This window comes from Ovis aries, chromosome 1 (assembly GCF_016772045.2).
Source record: "Ovis aries strain OAR_USU_Benz2616 breed Rambouillet chromosome 1, ARS-UI_Ramb_v3.0, whole genome shotgun sequence".
In the NCBI taxonomy this organism is placed as follows: domain Eukaryota; kingdom Metazoa; phylum Chordata; class Mammalia; order Artiodactyla; family Bovidae; genus Ovis; species Ovis aries.
The window spans coordinates 18,480,534-18,493,917 of record NC_056054.1 but is presented as its reverse complement, the minus strand read 5'-3'; the positions used below and the strand labels follow the sequence as shown (position 1 = coordinate 18,493,917).

At 40.9% G+C, this 13,384-nt stretch overlaps 1 protein-coding gene across 8 annotated transcripts in view; it reads right to left on the bottom strand.

Annotated features, from left to right (window-relative positions):
• The window catches only part of ST3GAL3 (ST3 beta-galactoside alpha-2,3-sialyltransferase 3), a 224,543-nt gene that overhangs the window by 78,959 nt on the left and 132,200 nt on the right, over window positions 1–13,384 (bottom strand). Inside the window, exon 5 of one of the 8 annotated variants that reach the window (XM_042247096.2) lies at window positions 5,741–5,812. The exons of the other annotated variants lie outside the window; for them this stretch is intronic. The gene's annotated coding sequence lies outside the window, so the exon portion shown is untranslated. The remainder of the gene's footprint in view (window positions 1–5,740; window positions 5,813–13,384) is intronic. 8 annotated transcript variants of the gene reach the window in all.

Genomic DNA, 13,384 nt, shown 5'->3' with positions numbered 1-13,384 from the left:
CTGAACTCAGCTGGTTACCTTGGCTTGGAAGGTGAACTGAGAGGAAGGGTTGGGGTGGGGTGGGGTGGGGATGGGGAAAATGAAGAGTGGACTTTGAGGGTTACGACTCTACAGATCAGGGATGGGCATCTCATGACCAATGGCCTAATGTCTAGAACATCTCAGAGAAGACTGAACTTAGAGCAGCCCCCTGTTATGCCCCTTTACTCCTTCCCTGAGCTAGTTTACTAGAAGCAGTTCAAAGAACTGGTTGTGAGGATGAAACAAGACCATAAATGTAACACACCCAGCACACAGCCTGACAAACCATAGTTAACAAGTATTAGCTTCTTATCAAGCAAACGTAGCAACTTAATTAAGGTAGCCAGTCAACGTATGACTGTGCTGAGAGGGCTGGCATGATGAACACACAGAAAAGTCCTCAGCACAGAGCTCATCCCGCCACTGCTTCTTCAGTTCTGTCCTCCCTTGCCTTCTGGGAGAAGATGCACTTTTCCAATGACTAGAGAGATGCCTCTGGAACAATGGCATGATTTGGGAAATGGCAGAAGCAGCTTAGTTTAGCTATAGCAATCCTAGCCTGTCACTAAACATTTTCATTTTCTTTTCCCTGAAATAACTTTTATGTAAGAAAGGTTATTGAATACTGCCAAAGACCCTTTCAAGATCCAAGATATACAGCTTTCTCCCTCAGGATAATTTCTATCTCCTCTGACTGCCTCTCCCTCCCTGACTACAGGTCTGCTGGCTCTTTTTGAATTATCATCAGTCTTTCCATTCACCCACATTTGGGGTGTGCTGATCTGTCCTGCCCTGGGCATCACTGACCCTTTGCTCTTTGTGAACTCCACTGCAGCCTTGGGCTTCTACACAGTGTTGCCCACTTAAGAGTGATCTGGTGGCTCAGACGGTAAAGCGTCTGCCTGTAATGCGGGAGACCCAGGTTCGATTCCTGGGTTGGGAAGATCCCCTGGAGAAGGAAATGGCAATCCACTCCAGCACTCTTGCCTGGAAAATTTCATGGACAGAGGAGCCTGATAGGCTACAGTCCATGGGGTCGCAAAGAGTCGGACACGACTGAGTGACTCTGTCCTGTCCATGATCAACTTGGTGGCACTGTCTTATGCCTCTTTAAGAGAACAGGGACTGCTTGATCTGTGTCATCTGGAATTTAGGGTATTTCTCGGCTCTGGAGGCCCTGCCTCTCAGCTCCTGTTATTGGACACTGCAATACCTTCTCAGCAAATCAGCCATTCTTCTCTCTGATCAGTGATTCTGGAGCTGACATTACTGCAGTTTCTCTTTGTCTCCAAGGCCCTGTACTTTACTTCATTTTGGCTGGGAGGATGTTTTCCAGGAAGCTCTTGCAAATGCTTTTAGCCTGAGCTATACAGGTAGTTCTCACCAAGACTCTCCACCAGGAATCTCTTTTGATTACTCCAATTTTGTTTCTACATGTGTGTGTGTTGTGTGTGTGTGTATGTGTGTGTGTGTGTGTATGTGTGTGCGCGCTTAGTCACTCAGTCATGTCTGACTCTTTGCAACCCCATGGACTGTAGCCTGCCAGGCTCCTCTGTCCATGGCATTTTCCAAGCAAGAATACTGGAGTGGGTTGCCATTTCCAGCTCCAGGGGATCTTCCTGACGGGGGGATCCAATCTGCATCTCATAGTCTCCTGAACTGGCAGCGGATTCTTTACCACTGTGCCACCTGGGGAGCCTGTTTTTTTCTCCATTTCGCTTAAAAATGCACACTCTTTCTGGATGGTAGTGAAAAGAACAGAGGAATTAGCATTTACTGAACATAAACTATGCTCGAGACAGTTGACCTAATTACCTAATATAGCTTTACAGTAATCCTCTGAGGCAGAATAGCCCTTAGATCCAGGCACGTGGGCTAAGAGAAATCAAGAGAAGCATGGTTGGAAGATGTGCTGTTCTATAAAATTTCAAATGATAAACTTCGGTAGGGATTACATCAAATCTGTAGGTTGTTTTGGATACTATGGGCACTTTAACAGTATTAATTCTTCCAATCCATCAGTATGAAATATTGTTCCATTTATTTGTATCTTCAGTTTCTTTCATCAGTGTCTTATAGTTTTCAGTGTAAAATCTTTCATCTCCTCAACCAAATTTATTCTGAGGTATTTTATTCTTTTTGATGCAATTGTATATGGGGTTGTTTTCTTAATTTCTCTTTCTGATAGTTCATTATTAGTGTATAGAAACACAGTTGATTTTAATATATTGATTTTGTACCCTGCAACTTTACTGAATTTTTAAAAATACTTCTGACAGGTTTGTTTTTATTTTTGGTGGAATCTTTAGGAATGTTATCTGCAAATATAGACAGCTTTACTTTTTCCTTTTCAATTGGGATGCCTTTTATCTCTTTTTCTTGCCTAACTGTTCTGGCTAGGACTTCTGGTATTATGATGGAAAAAAAGTGGCAAGAGTGGACATCTTTGCTTTGTTCCTGATCTTAGAGGAAAGACTCAGGTTTTTTTTACCATGGAGTATGATGTTATCTGTGGGCTTATCATAAAAAAAGAAAGAAAGTGAAGTCGCTCAGTCGTGCCCGACTCTTTGCGACCCCATGGACTGTAGGAGAAGCCTACCAGACTTCTCCATCCATGGGATTCTCCAGGCAAGAATATTGGAGTGGGTTATCATTTCCTTCTCCAGGGGATCTTCCCGACCCAGGGATCGGACCCAAGTCTCCTGCATTGGAGGCAGATGCTTTAATCTCTGGGCCACCAGGGAAGCAGTCTTTATTATGCTGAGTTACATTACTTTTTATACTCACTTTGTTGAGAGCTTTTATTATGAATGGATGTTAAATTTTGTCAAATGCTTCTTTTGCATCTACTGAGATGATCATATGATGTTTCTCTTCATTTTATTAATGTGGTGTATCACATCAGTTGATTTATGAATGTTGCACCATCCTTGGATCCCTGGAATAATCACAGTGTATGATTCTTCTAATGTACTGTTGAATTCAGTTTGCTAAAATTTTGTTGAGGATTTTTATATCTGCGTTCATCAAAGATATCGGCCTGTAATTTTCTTTTCTTGTAGAGTCTTTGTCTGATTTTGGTATCAGGATTAGTCCTGACCTCATAAAATGAGTTTGAAAGCGTTCCCTCCTCTTCCATTTTTTGGGAAAAGTTAGAGAAGGATTGGTATTAGATCTTCTTTAAATGTTTGGTAGAATTCACCAGTGAAGCCATCTGGTTCTGGACTTTTGTTTGTTGGGAGGCTTCTGAATACTGATTCAATCTCCTTACTCCTTATTTGGTTTGTTAGGATTTTCTACTTCTTCGTGATTCATATGGTGAGTCTCACTTGGCCACAGAACTAATCACAATTCACATTTCCCCTGCATACTCTGGTTAAGACTTACATTCATGGTCACTGTCAACAAAGTGCAGCCACAACTTTCAGAGTTGCTAGAACCCAGTATTTGTGGGCAGCTTGAAGGATAACATAGTGTGGTATCAACAGTAATGATGTAACCAGCATGAAATAAAGGGAACTAGAGAACTGAAGAGACAAGAAGATCTATACTGATTCTATAAAACAGGTTCCAGAAAGTCCTGGCACTGTCAATAATAAGAGTACTGCTACCTTTTTTAGTGATAGAAGACGTGAAATTAGTCAGGAATGATATACCTGACAATTAAAAAAAAAATGATGAGATGGTCCCTGAACCAAAAAGAGAGAGTATCTGGATACTCTAAAGATACTTCAGGTGCACTGACTCAATAATAAACACATATCTAAGTATCTCTTCTTTCCTGTGCTGTTCTAAATCCTCATCAATAAATCATTACATCTCAAGTGGATGGACTTGTTTATACAGCAGAGACCTCACAAAAATATTTAGCTGGGGCTCCATGCATCCTAGGGCTTCCCTGGCATCTCAGTTGGTAAAGAATCCGCTTGCAATGCCAGAGACCCTTGTTCAATTCCTGGGTCAGGAAGATCCTCTGGAGAAGGAATAGGCTATCCAGTCCAGTATTCTTGGGCTTCCCTGGTGGCTCAGCTGGTAAAGAATCAGCCTGCAATGCAGGAGACCTGGGTTTGATCCCTGGGTTGGGAAGATCCCCAGGGAAAGGAAATGTCTACCCACTCCAGTCTTCTGGCCTGAAGAATGGACTATACAGTCCATGGGGTCACAAAGAGTCAGACACAACTGAGCAACTTTCACTTTCACTTTCTGCATATCCTTGGAGCAGCTCTACTCTAGAATAACTTATTATTATCATTCTTGACAAGGGAAACTGATTTTAAAATCCATCCTTTTTTCCCACCAAAGCCTTTGCTTTCTTTGGGCTTAAAGGTAAAAAGACTGGAGTTTAAGAAACTAACTCTTATACCTACTAGTTGTGTAACCTCAGGCATGAGATAATCAGTTCCCTTAACTCTTAAAATAGCTAAAATAAATAGGACTGATGGGAAGATCAAATGGTTTCTTGCAACAATGGAGGTTAGAACATTCTTTAAAGATTATACAAATGTCAGTAACTGTTATTACTCTTTTAATGTTTGACTTCTGACTGTGTGGATCACAATAAACTGTGGAAAATTCTTAAAGAGATGGGAATACCAGACCACCTGACCTGCCTCTTGAGAAACCTGTATGCAGGTCAGGAAGCAACAGTTAGAACTGGACATGGAACAACAGACTGGTTCCAAATAGGAAAATGAGTACGTCAAGGCTGTATATTGTCACCCTGTTTATTTAACTTCTATGCAGAGTACATCATGAGAAACATTGGACTGGAAGAAGCACAAGCTGGAATCAAGATTGCCGGGAGAAATATCAATAGCCTCAGATATGCAGATGACACCACCCTTATGGCAGAAAGTGAAGAGGAACTCAAAAGCCTCTTGATGAATGTGAAAGTGGAGAGTGAAAAAGTTGGCTTAAAGTTCAAGATTCAGAAACGAAGATCATGGCATCCGGTCCCATCACTTCATGGGAAATAGATGGGGAAACAGTGGAAACAGTGTCAGACTTTATTTTTCGGGGCTCCAAAATCACTGCAGATGGTGACTGTAGCCATGAAATTAAAAGACGCTTACTCCTTGGAAGAAAAGTTATGACCAATCTAGACAGCATATTTAAAAGCAGAGACATCACTTTGACGACTAAGGTCCGTCTAGTCAAGGCTATAGCTTTTCCTGTGGTTCTGTATGGATGTGAGAGTTAGACTGTGAAGAAGGCTGAGCGCTGAAGCAGAAGAATTGATGCTTTTGAACTATGGTGTTGGAGAAGACTCTTGAGGGTCCCTTGGACTGCAAGGAGATCCAACCAATTCATTCTGAAGGAGACCAGTCCTGGGATTTCTTTGGAAGGAATGATGCTGAAGCTGAAACTCCAGTACTTTGGCCACCTCATGCGAAGAGTTGACTCATTGGAGAAGACTCTGATGCTGGGAGGGATTGGGGGCATGAGGAGAAGGGGACGACAGAGGATGAGATGGCTGGATGGCATCACTGACTCGATGGACGTGAATCTGAGTGAACTCCGGGAGTTGGTGATAGACAGGGAGGCCTGGCGTGCTGTGATTCATGGGGTCGCAAAGAGTCGGACACGACTGAGCGACTGAACTGAACTGAACTGAACTGAATGTTTGACTTCTACTTTTACTGCTTCTAGATCACCTGAACTATCATCATAATTTCACTAATTTAATGAGGAAAAAAACGGTTTCTTTTATGTTTCTTACTTGAATTAGTCTCTCCAACTCACTTGGCTGTCTCCAAACTTCTGCTCTATAGGTAGGGAGATCAGGAGGCTCCTGGGAACAGAGAAGGAGGGCCACTGAAATAAGGCAAACATCTCTTACACAAGGTCTTGTCTTCAACTGGCCAGTCCATATCTGAGCTCAATGGGAAGGCTAAATCTCATAAGATCTGTAGCATAGTATTTACTGATCTCTTTAATTTTTCCTTTTCCAGAATGTCATACAGTTGAAACCATGCAGTACATAGACTTCTCAGACTGGCTTCTTTCATTTAGCAATATATATTTAAGGCTCCTCCATACCTGCTCATGGCTGGACAGAGCATTTCTTTTTAGTGTCAAATAATAGTCCATTGTCTACTACAGTTTGTTTATCCATTTATCTAATGAAGGCCATCTCAGTTCCTCCCAGTTGTTGGCAATTAAGAATGTTTTAAAGGTAATTAAACAAAAAGGCCTTTATTACTGTACAAACTAGAATAATGTGCAATATTTGTGCCATACTGCAATATTTCTGTGCAGTTTTTGTATAGAGGTAAGTTTTCAGCTCAATTGGGTAAATACCTAGAAGAGTAATTGCTATGCAGACTACGTTTAGCTTTTATAACACCTTGCCAAAATGGCTGAACCATTCTGCATTCCTGCCAGCAACGAATGAGACTTCCTGTCGTTCCTCACCCTTGCCAGCATTTGGTGTGTCAGTGTTTTGGATTTTAGCCATTCTAATAGGTGTGTGGTGATATTTTATTCTTGTTTTAATTTGCATTTCCCTAATGACACATGCAGTTTCCCTGGTGGCTCAGTGGTAAAGAATCTGCCTGCCAATGCAAGAGAAATGGGTTAAATTCCTGGGTTGGGAAGATCCCCTGGAGGAGGGCATGGCAATCCATTCCAGTATTCTTGCCTGGGAAATCCCATGGACAGAGGAGACTGGTGGGCTACAGTCCCTGGGGTCACAAAAGAGTCAGACACAACTTACTACTAAACAACAAAAACAATGACACATGATGTGAGCATCTTTTTATATGTTCATTTGCCTTCTGTGTATCTTGTCAGATGAGGTATCTATTAAGGTCTCTGGCCCATTTCTAACCGGGTTTGTTGTCTTCTTATTGCTGAGTTTTAAGAGTTCTTTGTATATTTTGAATAAGTTTTTCATTAAACGTGTTTTGCAAGTATTTTTTCTAATTAGTAGCTTGCTTTTTTATTCTTTTAGCAGTTTCTTTCACAGAACAAAAGCTTTTAATTTTGGTAAGCCAGGTTACTGGTTTTTTTTCTTTCATGAATTGTACTTTTGGTTTTATATCTAAAAACTCATCGTCAAATCCAAGGTCACATAGATTTTCTCTTGTTACCTTCTAGATGTTCTGTGATTTACATTGAAGTCTATTAGATTCCATTTTGGCTTTAATTTTTATGAAAAGTATAAAGTGAAAGATTCAGTTTCTACACACGGATGACCAATGGGGCTAGCACCACTGGTTGAAAAGAAAATCCTTTTTTTTCCATTGACTTGCCTATGCTCCTCTGTCAAAGATCAATGGACTGTATTTGTGAATTTCTATTTCTGGACTCTACTCTATTCCATTTGTCTGTTTGTCTATTCTTTTGCCAATACCATGTTGTCCTAATTATTGTAGCTTTATTGTAACTCTAATGTAGGATCAGTCTTTCAACTTTACTCTTCTTTATCAGTTATTATGTGGACTATTCTCAGTTGCTTGCCTTTCCATATACACTTTAACACATTATTGACTGGAGACGGCATTAACACTTCAGGCATTAGTTTCTGCAAAAATCCTCTGGTTAATAATATTTTAAAATAGGTTTGTTGCTATCCATAAAATAACTCACCAGGATTTTAATTGAGATTACGTTGAACTTATAGATCAAGTTAAGAGGAACTGACATCTAAACAATGTTGGATCTTTCTATATATATTTCTTTGTGTGTGTGACAATATAAGTGATATTGTGTTTTAATTTCAAATTCCAATTGTTCATTTCTGGTATATAGGAAAGCAACCGATTTTTGTAGGTTAACCTTGTATCCTGCTTCTTTCCAACTAACTGCTAGTTAGTTCCAGGAGTTTTTTTTGCCAATTCTCTGGAATTTTCTACATAGTCAATCATCATTTGTGAACAAAGACAATTTTATTTCTTCCTTCCTAATGTCTATGCGTTTTATTTCCTGTACTGTTAGCTAGACCTTTCAGCATGATGCTGAATAGGAATAGTAAAGAGGGACACTGTCTTTTCCCAGACTTGGGTTTCTCAGGGCTCCCCCGGCGGCGCAGCAATAAAGACTTCACGTGCAACGCAGGAGACGCATGTCAAGCCCAGGGTCGGGAAGTTCCCCTCGAGACGGAAATGGCAACCCACTCCAGTATTCCTGCCTGGAAAATTCCATGGACAGAGGAGCCTGGCAGGCTACAAGCCCTTGGGGTCGCAAAGACGTCAAACACAATTTAGCGACTAAACCGCCAACACCACATCTAGTTTTTCATTATCAAGCAAGATGTTAGGTATAGAGTTTTTTGTAGATGTTCTTTGTCTAAATTGAGCAAGTTTCTTTCTATTCCTATTTTGCTGAGAGTTTTTCCTAAAATCATGATTGGATGTTGAATTGTATCAACTGCTTTTTTGCATCTTTCAGATATGATCGTATGGCTTTTCTTCTGTAGCCCGATGTGATGCAACACAGTAACTGATATTCTAATGTTGAATGAACCTTGTATATCTGGAATAAATCCCACTTCATTAAGATGTATGGTTCTTCTTATACTTTGTTAGATTCAACATGCTAATATATGTTGAGAATTTTTGCATTATGTTCATGAAAGATATTGGTCTGTAGTTTTCTTATAATGTCTTTATCTGGTTTTGGTTTCAGAGTAACGCTGGCTTCACAAAACAAATTAGGAAGTGTTCCTTCTGGTTCTATTTTTCTGGAAGAGATTGTAGAGAACTGGTATCATCTTTTCCTTTTTAAATGTTGGATAGAAGTCACCAGTGAAACCATCTGAACCTATTTTTTATGTGTTTTTGTTTTGGAAGGTTATTGATTATTGATTCAATTTCCTTGGTAGATACAGGCCTTTTCAGATGATCTATTTCTTTTGCATGAGTTTTGGTAGTTTGTGTCTTCCAAGGAATTGGTCTATTGCAGGCAGAGTTGTTCACAATAGTCTTTTATGAGCCTTTTAAAGTCCATAGGATCAGTAGTGGTGATCCCTCGTTCATTTCTGATATTAGTTAATTTGCGTCTTCTCTCTTTTTTTCTTGGTTAATGGTTAGAGGTTTATTGATTTTATTAATATTGTCAAAGAATCAGCTTTTGATTTTATTGATTTTTCTCTACTGATCTCTACACTTTGTTCCTATGATGGCCTCCTAAGTCTTATTTTCCTTTCCATTTCTGCTCTTCTCCAACCCATATACCTTCCTGCAGCCAAAATCATCTTCCTACAAGTCGAAACTAATTACATTTTTCAGCTCCTTAAAATACTTCAATGGCATCTTTTGTCTTCAAGAAGCCCAAACTTCTTACTGTCTCCTCCAAAGCCCTGTATGATTTGGTCTGCCCATTCCTCCAGACTTATCATGTCTCATCCTTAGACATCATGGAGTTTTGACAGCACAGAGAAGACAGATATTTATTTCAGTTATACATAATGAAGAACTATTTAAGTAGGCCAACAGAATGTACAGGAAACTCTTCAATTGATTCAGATTTTAAAAGACCCTGAAGAAAACACTAGAGAAAGGGTTGATAACCAAAAACTTAATATAAAATGGATTTTTGAAAATAGTATTTAGAGACCTAGAGAGCATAATGAAAGTTTTTTTTTAATTACAGAAATGAAGGCATATCCCAATATACTTTTTCATTAAAAAGGTATATAAGGACAATACAGAAAATGTAAGCTCAAAAGAAATAACGTACTCACAATCTGACTGCCCTAGCACAACTAAGACTACATTCTGCAGTAGTTATTATGCTATATTCAGATACGGTTATGGTGATAGGCTTGAAGATGATACCCTGGTTCTCAACCCTGACAAGTCAGAATCACCTGGTGGAACTTTTAAACACAAAGGTAACTGAGTCTGATTCCTAATCAACTAAACCAGGACTCCGGGTGGCAAGGTCCTGGGTTGAGAAATACTGTATATAGACATGTCCTATGTACAAGCAGGGGCCTCCCCTTAAAGGTGAGTTTATTTTTGCTATCACTCATCTGGGAAAGTGAAGAGTTCCTCAGACAGGAAATGTACTCTTTTAGAGCAGTATTAGACTCAAATGGGGAGCTATAAAAATCCCAATGCCCAGGCCACACCTCAAGTCCATGACTTCAGAATATTTAAGGAGTGGGAGGCAGGCATCGGTAATTTTTTAAGCTCCCCCGGTGATCCCAATATTCAGTCAAGGTTAAGAACCACTGTGCTGAGACTCTGGGTGAGCTACACAGTGGGAATTTGACTTTTAAGATCTTGACCACATAGGTATCAAGATATCTAGGAAGAAGTGTGAACGGTGAGTCGTTAAACAGGCTAGAAGTCACCAAGCCAAGAACCCAGTCAAGTCCTGCGATGCTGTGCTCTCCTATTGTGAACTAAGTACGGCCCTGGTTTCAGCTGTCTACAGGAGAGACAGAACTCTGAATTTTGCAATCCGGACTACTTTGAGTTTCTTTCACTCTCAAGGTTTATTTACCTGTTGTCCTCGTTTAATCTGTAGTGAATATTTTTAGCTTTGCTAAGAGAAACCAAGAGAAAAGTTTTGTTGTTTCTGTTATTATCTCTCTTTCTAAAGTATTAAAGAGAACCTGTGCTCTCTGGAGTCAATGCGATGGTGAAAGCAGGCTCTTAAGTGACAGACCCTCCAGGAGATGGTGAAACTCAGGACTAAAGGCAGGGGAGTCCCCAGATCTTCCAATACTGGGGGGAATCTGGGTTTTGTTATTAAAGATGGCACTATTCTTTCTCATAGCTTCTTCCTCTGTCTTTAATTGATTTAACAAACATTTATTGAATATTTGCTCTTCACCACAAACATTATACTAGTATTGGGGATGGACCTGTGAGCAGGACATTCATAGTTCCTTGATAAAGTTTACAATATAGTGGTTCAAATTTAGGATCAAATTGACAGTGCAAATTTGGGGAGAAAAAAATAGAAAGCGATATTGAATAGTGAGACAAGCAGGATGTTTGGTGCCAGGCAGAGAACATTTTGAATGCTGGCTTCATCACCTGTACTTCTGTGAACACAAGGAAATTACTTCTATGATTACTTTCTCATTTGATACTGCCTACTTCAGAGAGTGATCTGCCAACTCACGCATTCAACCAACAAATATTTATTAAGCAATCAGTAAGCACTAGGCAATGTTTTAGGTGGTAGGAAACAGTAGTGAACAAATTAACTCCCCCCACACACACCTTAAGTGAGAGGAGACAGACAATAAGTAAGCAGATTTCCAATAGTGATAAACACTGGAGTAAAATGACAAAGTAAAGGGAACAGGCATGCCAATGGGGGACGGGTTATAATTTTAAATGGCACAGTCAGGGGAGACTTCACTAAGAAAGGGACATTTGAGCTAAGGTCTGAAGAGGTGAGGGAGAATGCAATCTCTGTAGGTATCTGGAAAAGAGTGTCCCAAACAAAAGAATGAGTAAATGCCAAGATAGACCTGCGAGTATTTTAGGAACAGCAAGGAGTCCAGTATGGGCTTCCTAGGTAGCACAGTAGTAAAGAATCCACCTGCCAACACAGGAGATATAGATTTGATCCCTGGGTTGGAGGAGCAGGATCCCTGGGGGAGAAAATGGCAACCCACTCCAGTATTCTTGCTGGTAAAATCCCATGGACAGAGAAGCCTGGTGAGCTATTGTTCATGGGGTTGCAAAGAATCAGACATGACTGAGCACAAGGTATAGCCAAGGAGCCCAGTAGGGAATAATAAACAAGGAGAGTAATAAGAAAACAGGTGTCGAGACTGTGTAGGGTCTTGGTGGAGGATGGTAGAAACTCTGACTTTGAGACTTCCCTCATGGTCCAGTGGCTAAGAATCCACGCTCCCAATGCAGGGGGCCCAGGTTCTAACCCTGGTCAGGGAACTAGATCCTACACGCCACAACTAATCGGATTCAAAAGCTGCAACTAAACAGTCCTCATGCCGCAATGAAAATTGAAGACCTTGTGTGCGGCAGCTAAGACCCAGCACAGTCAAACAAACAACTCTGACTTTTATTCAAAGAGAAATGAAGAGCCACGAGAGAGTTCCAGTCACTGAAGTAACCAGATCTATCTTGCACTGTAACATCACTGGGCTTCAGCAAGCAGGTAGACCTTAGGGTGGTAAGTACGAAAGCAAGGAGAGCAGCTAGCGTGCAACAATGAGGTACGAGGAGGTGACGGCTGCTGCACAGAGTGAACAGTGCTGGATGTAGTGAAACGCGGTTGGATCTAGAGGTATGTAAGGTAAAGCCAATAGTGTTTGTTGATGACTAGTTTGGTGTTACGGAGAAGGCAATGGCAACCCCACTCCAGTACTCTTGCCTGGAAAATCCCATGGATGGAGGAGCCTGGTAGGCTGCAGTCCATGGGGTTGCTAGTCGGACACGACTGAGCGACGTCACTTTCAATTTTCACTTTCATGCATTGGAGAAGGAAATGGCAACCCACTCCAATGTTCTTGCCTGGAGAATCCCAGGGACGGGGGAGCCTGGTGGGCTGCCGTCTCTGGGGTCGCACAGAGTCGGACATGACTGACTCAACTTAGCAGCAGCAGCAGCAGCAGCAGCAGCAGCAGCAGCAGCAGTTTAGTGTTAAAGATATGATGCTATGATCTTTGACCTGAACAAGTGGAAGGATGAGGTTGCCATTTACTTGGGTAGGCAAGATCTTGGAGGCAGGGGCTGTGAATCAGGAGGTTTTTTCCTGGACATATTAAATGTAAGATGCCTAATATACATTCAAGGAAAGGAGGCAACTGGATAAATGAGTATGGAGTATGGGGAAAGAGAAGAGATTGAACTATAAATTTGGGAGTCATCAGCATATAGAAGATATGTAGGCCATGAGCTCTTCAGGCACTCTGTCTACCAGGTCTAATCCCTTGACTCTATTCATCACCTCCACGGTATAATCATAAGGGATTTGATTTCAGTCATACCTGAATGGCCTAGCAGTATTCCCTACTGTCTTCAATTTAAGCCTGAATTTTGCAATAAGGAGCTCACAATTTGAGTCACGGTCAGTTCCAGGTCTTGTTTTTGCTGACTGAATAGAGCTTCTGCATCTTTGGCTGCAAAGAATATAATCAATCTGATTTTGGTGTTGACCATCTGGTGATGTCCATGTGTAGAGTCGTCTCTTGCGTTGTTGGATACCTCTTTAATGGCAGAAAGTGAAGAGGAACTAAAGAACTTCTTGATGAGGGTGAAAGAGGAGAGTGAAAAAGCTGACTTAAAACTCAACATTCAAAAAACTAAGATCATGGCATCTGGTCCTATCACTTCATGACAAATAGAAGCAGAAAAAGCGGAAGCAGTGACAGATTTTATTATCTTGGGCTCCGAAATCACTGCAGACAGTGACCGCAGCATGAAATTAAATG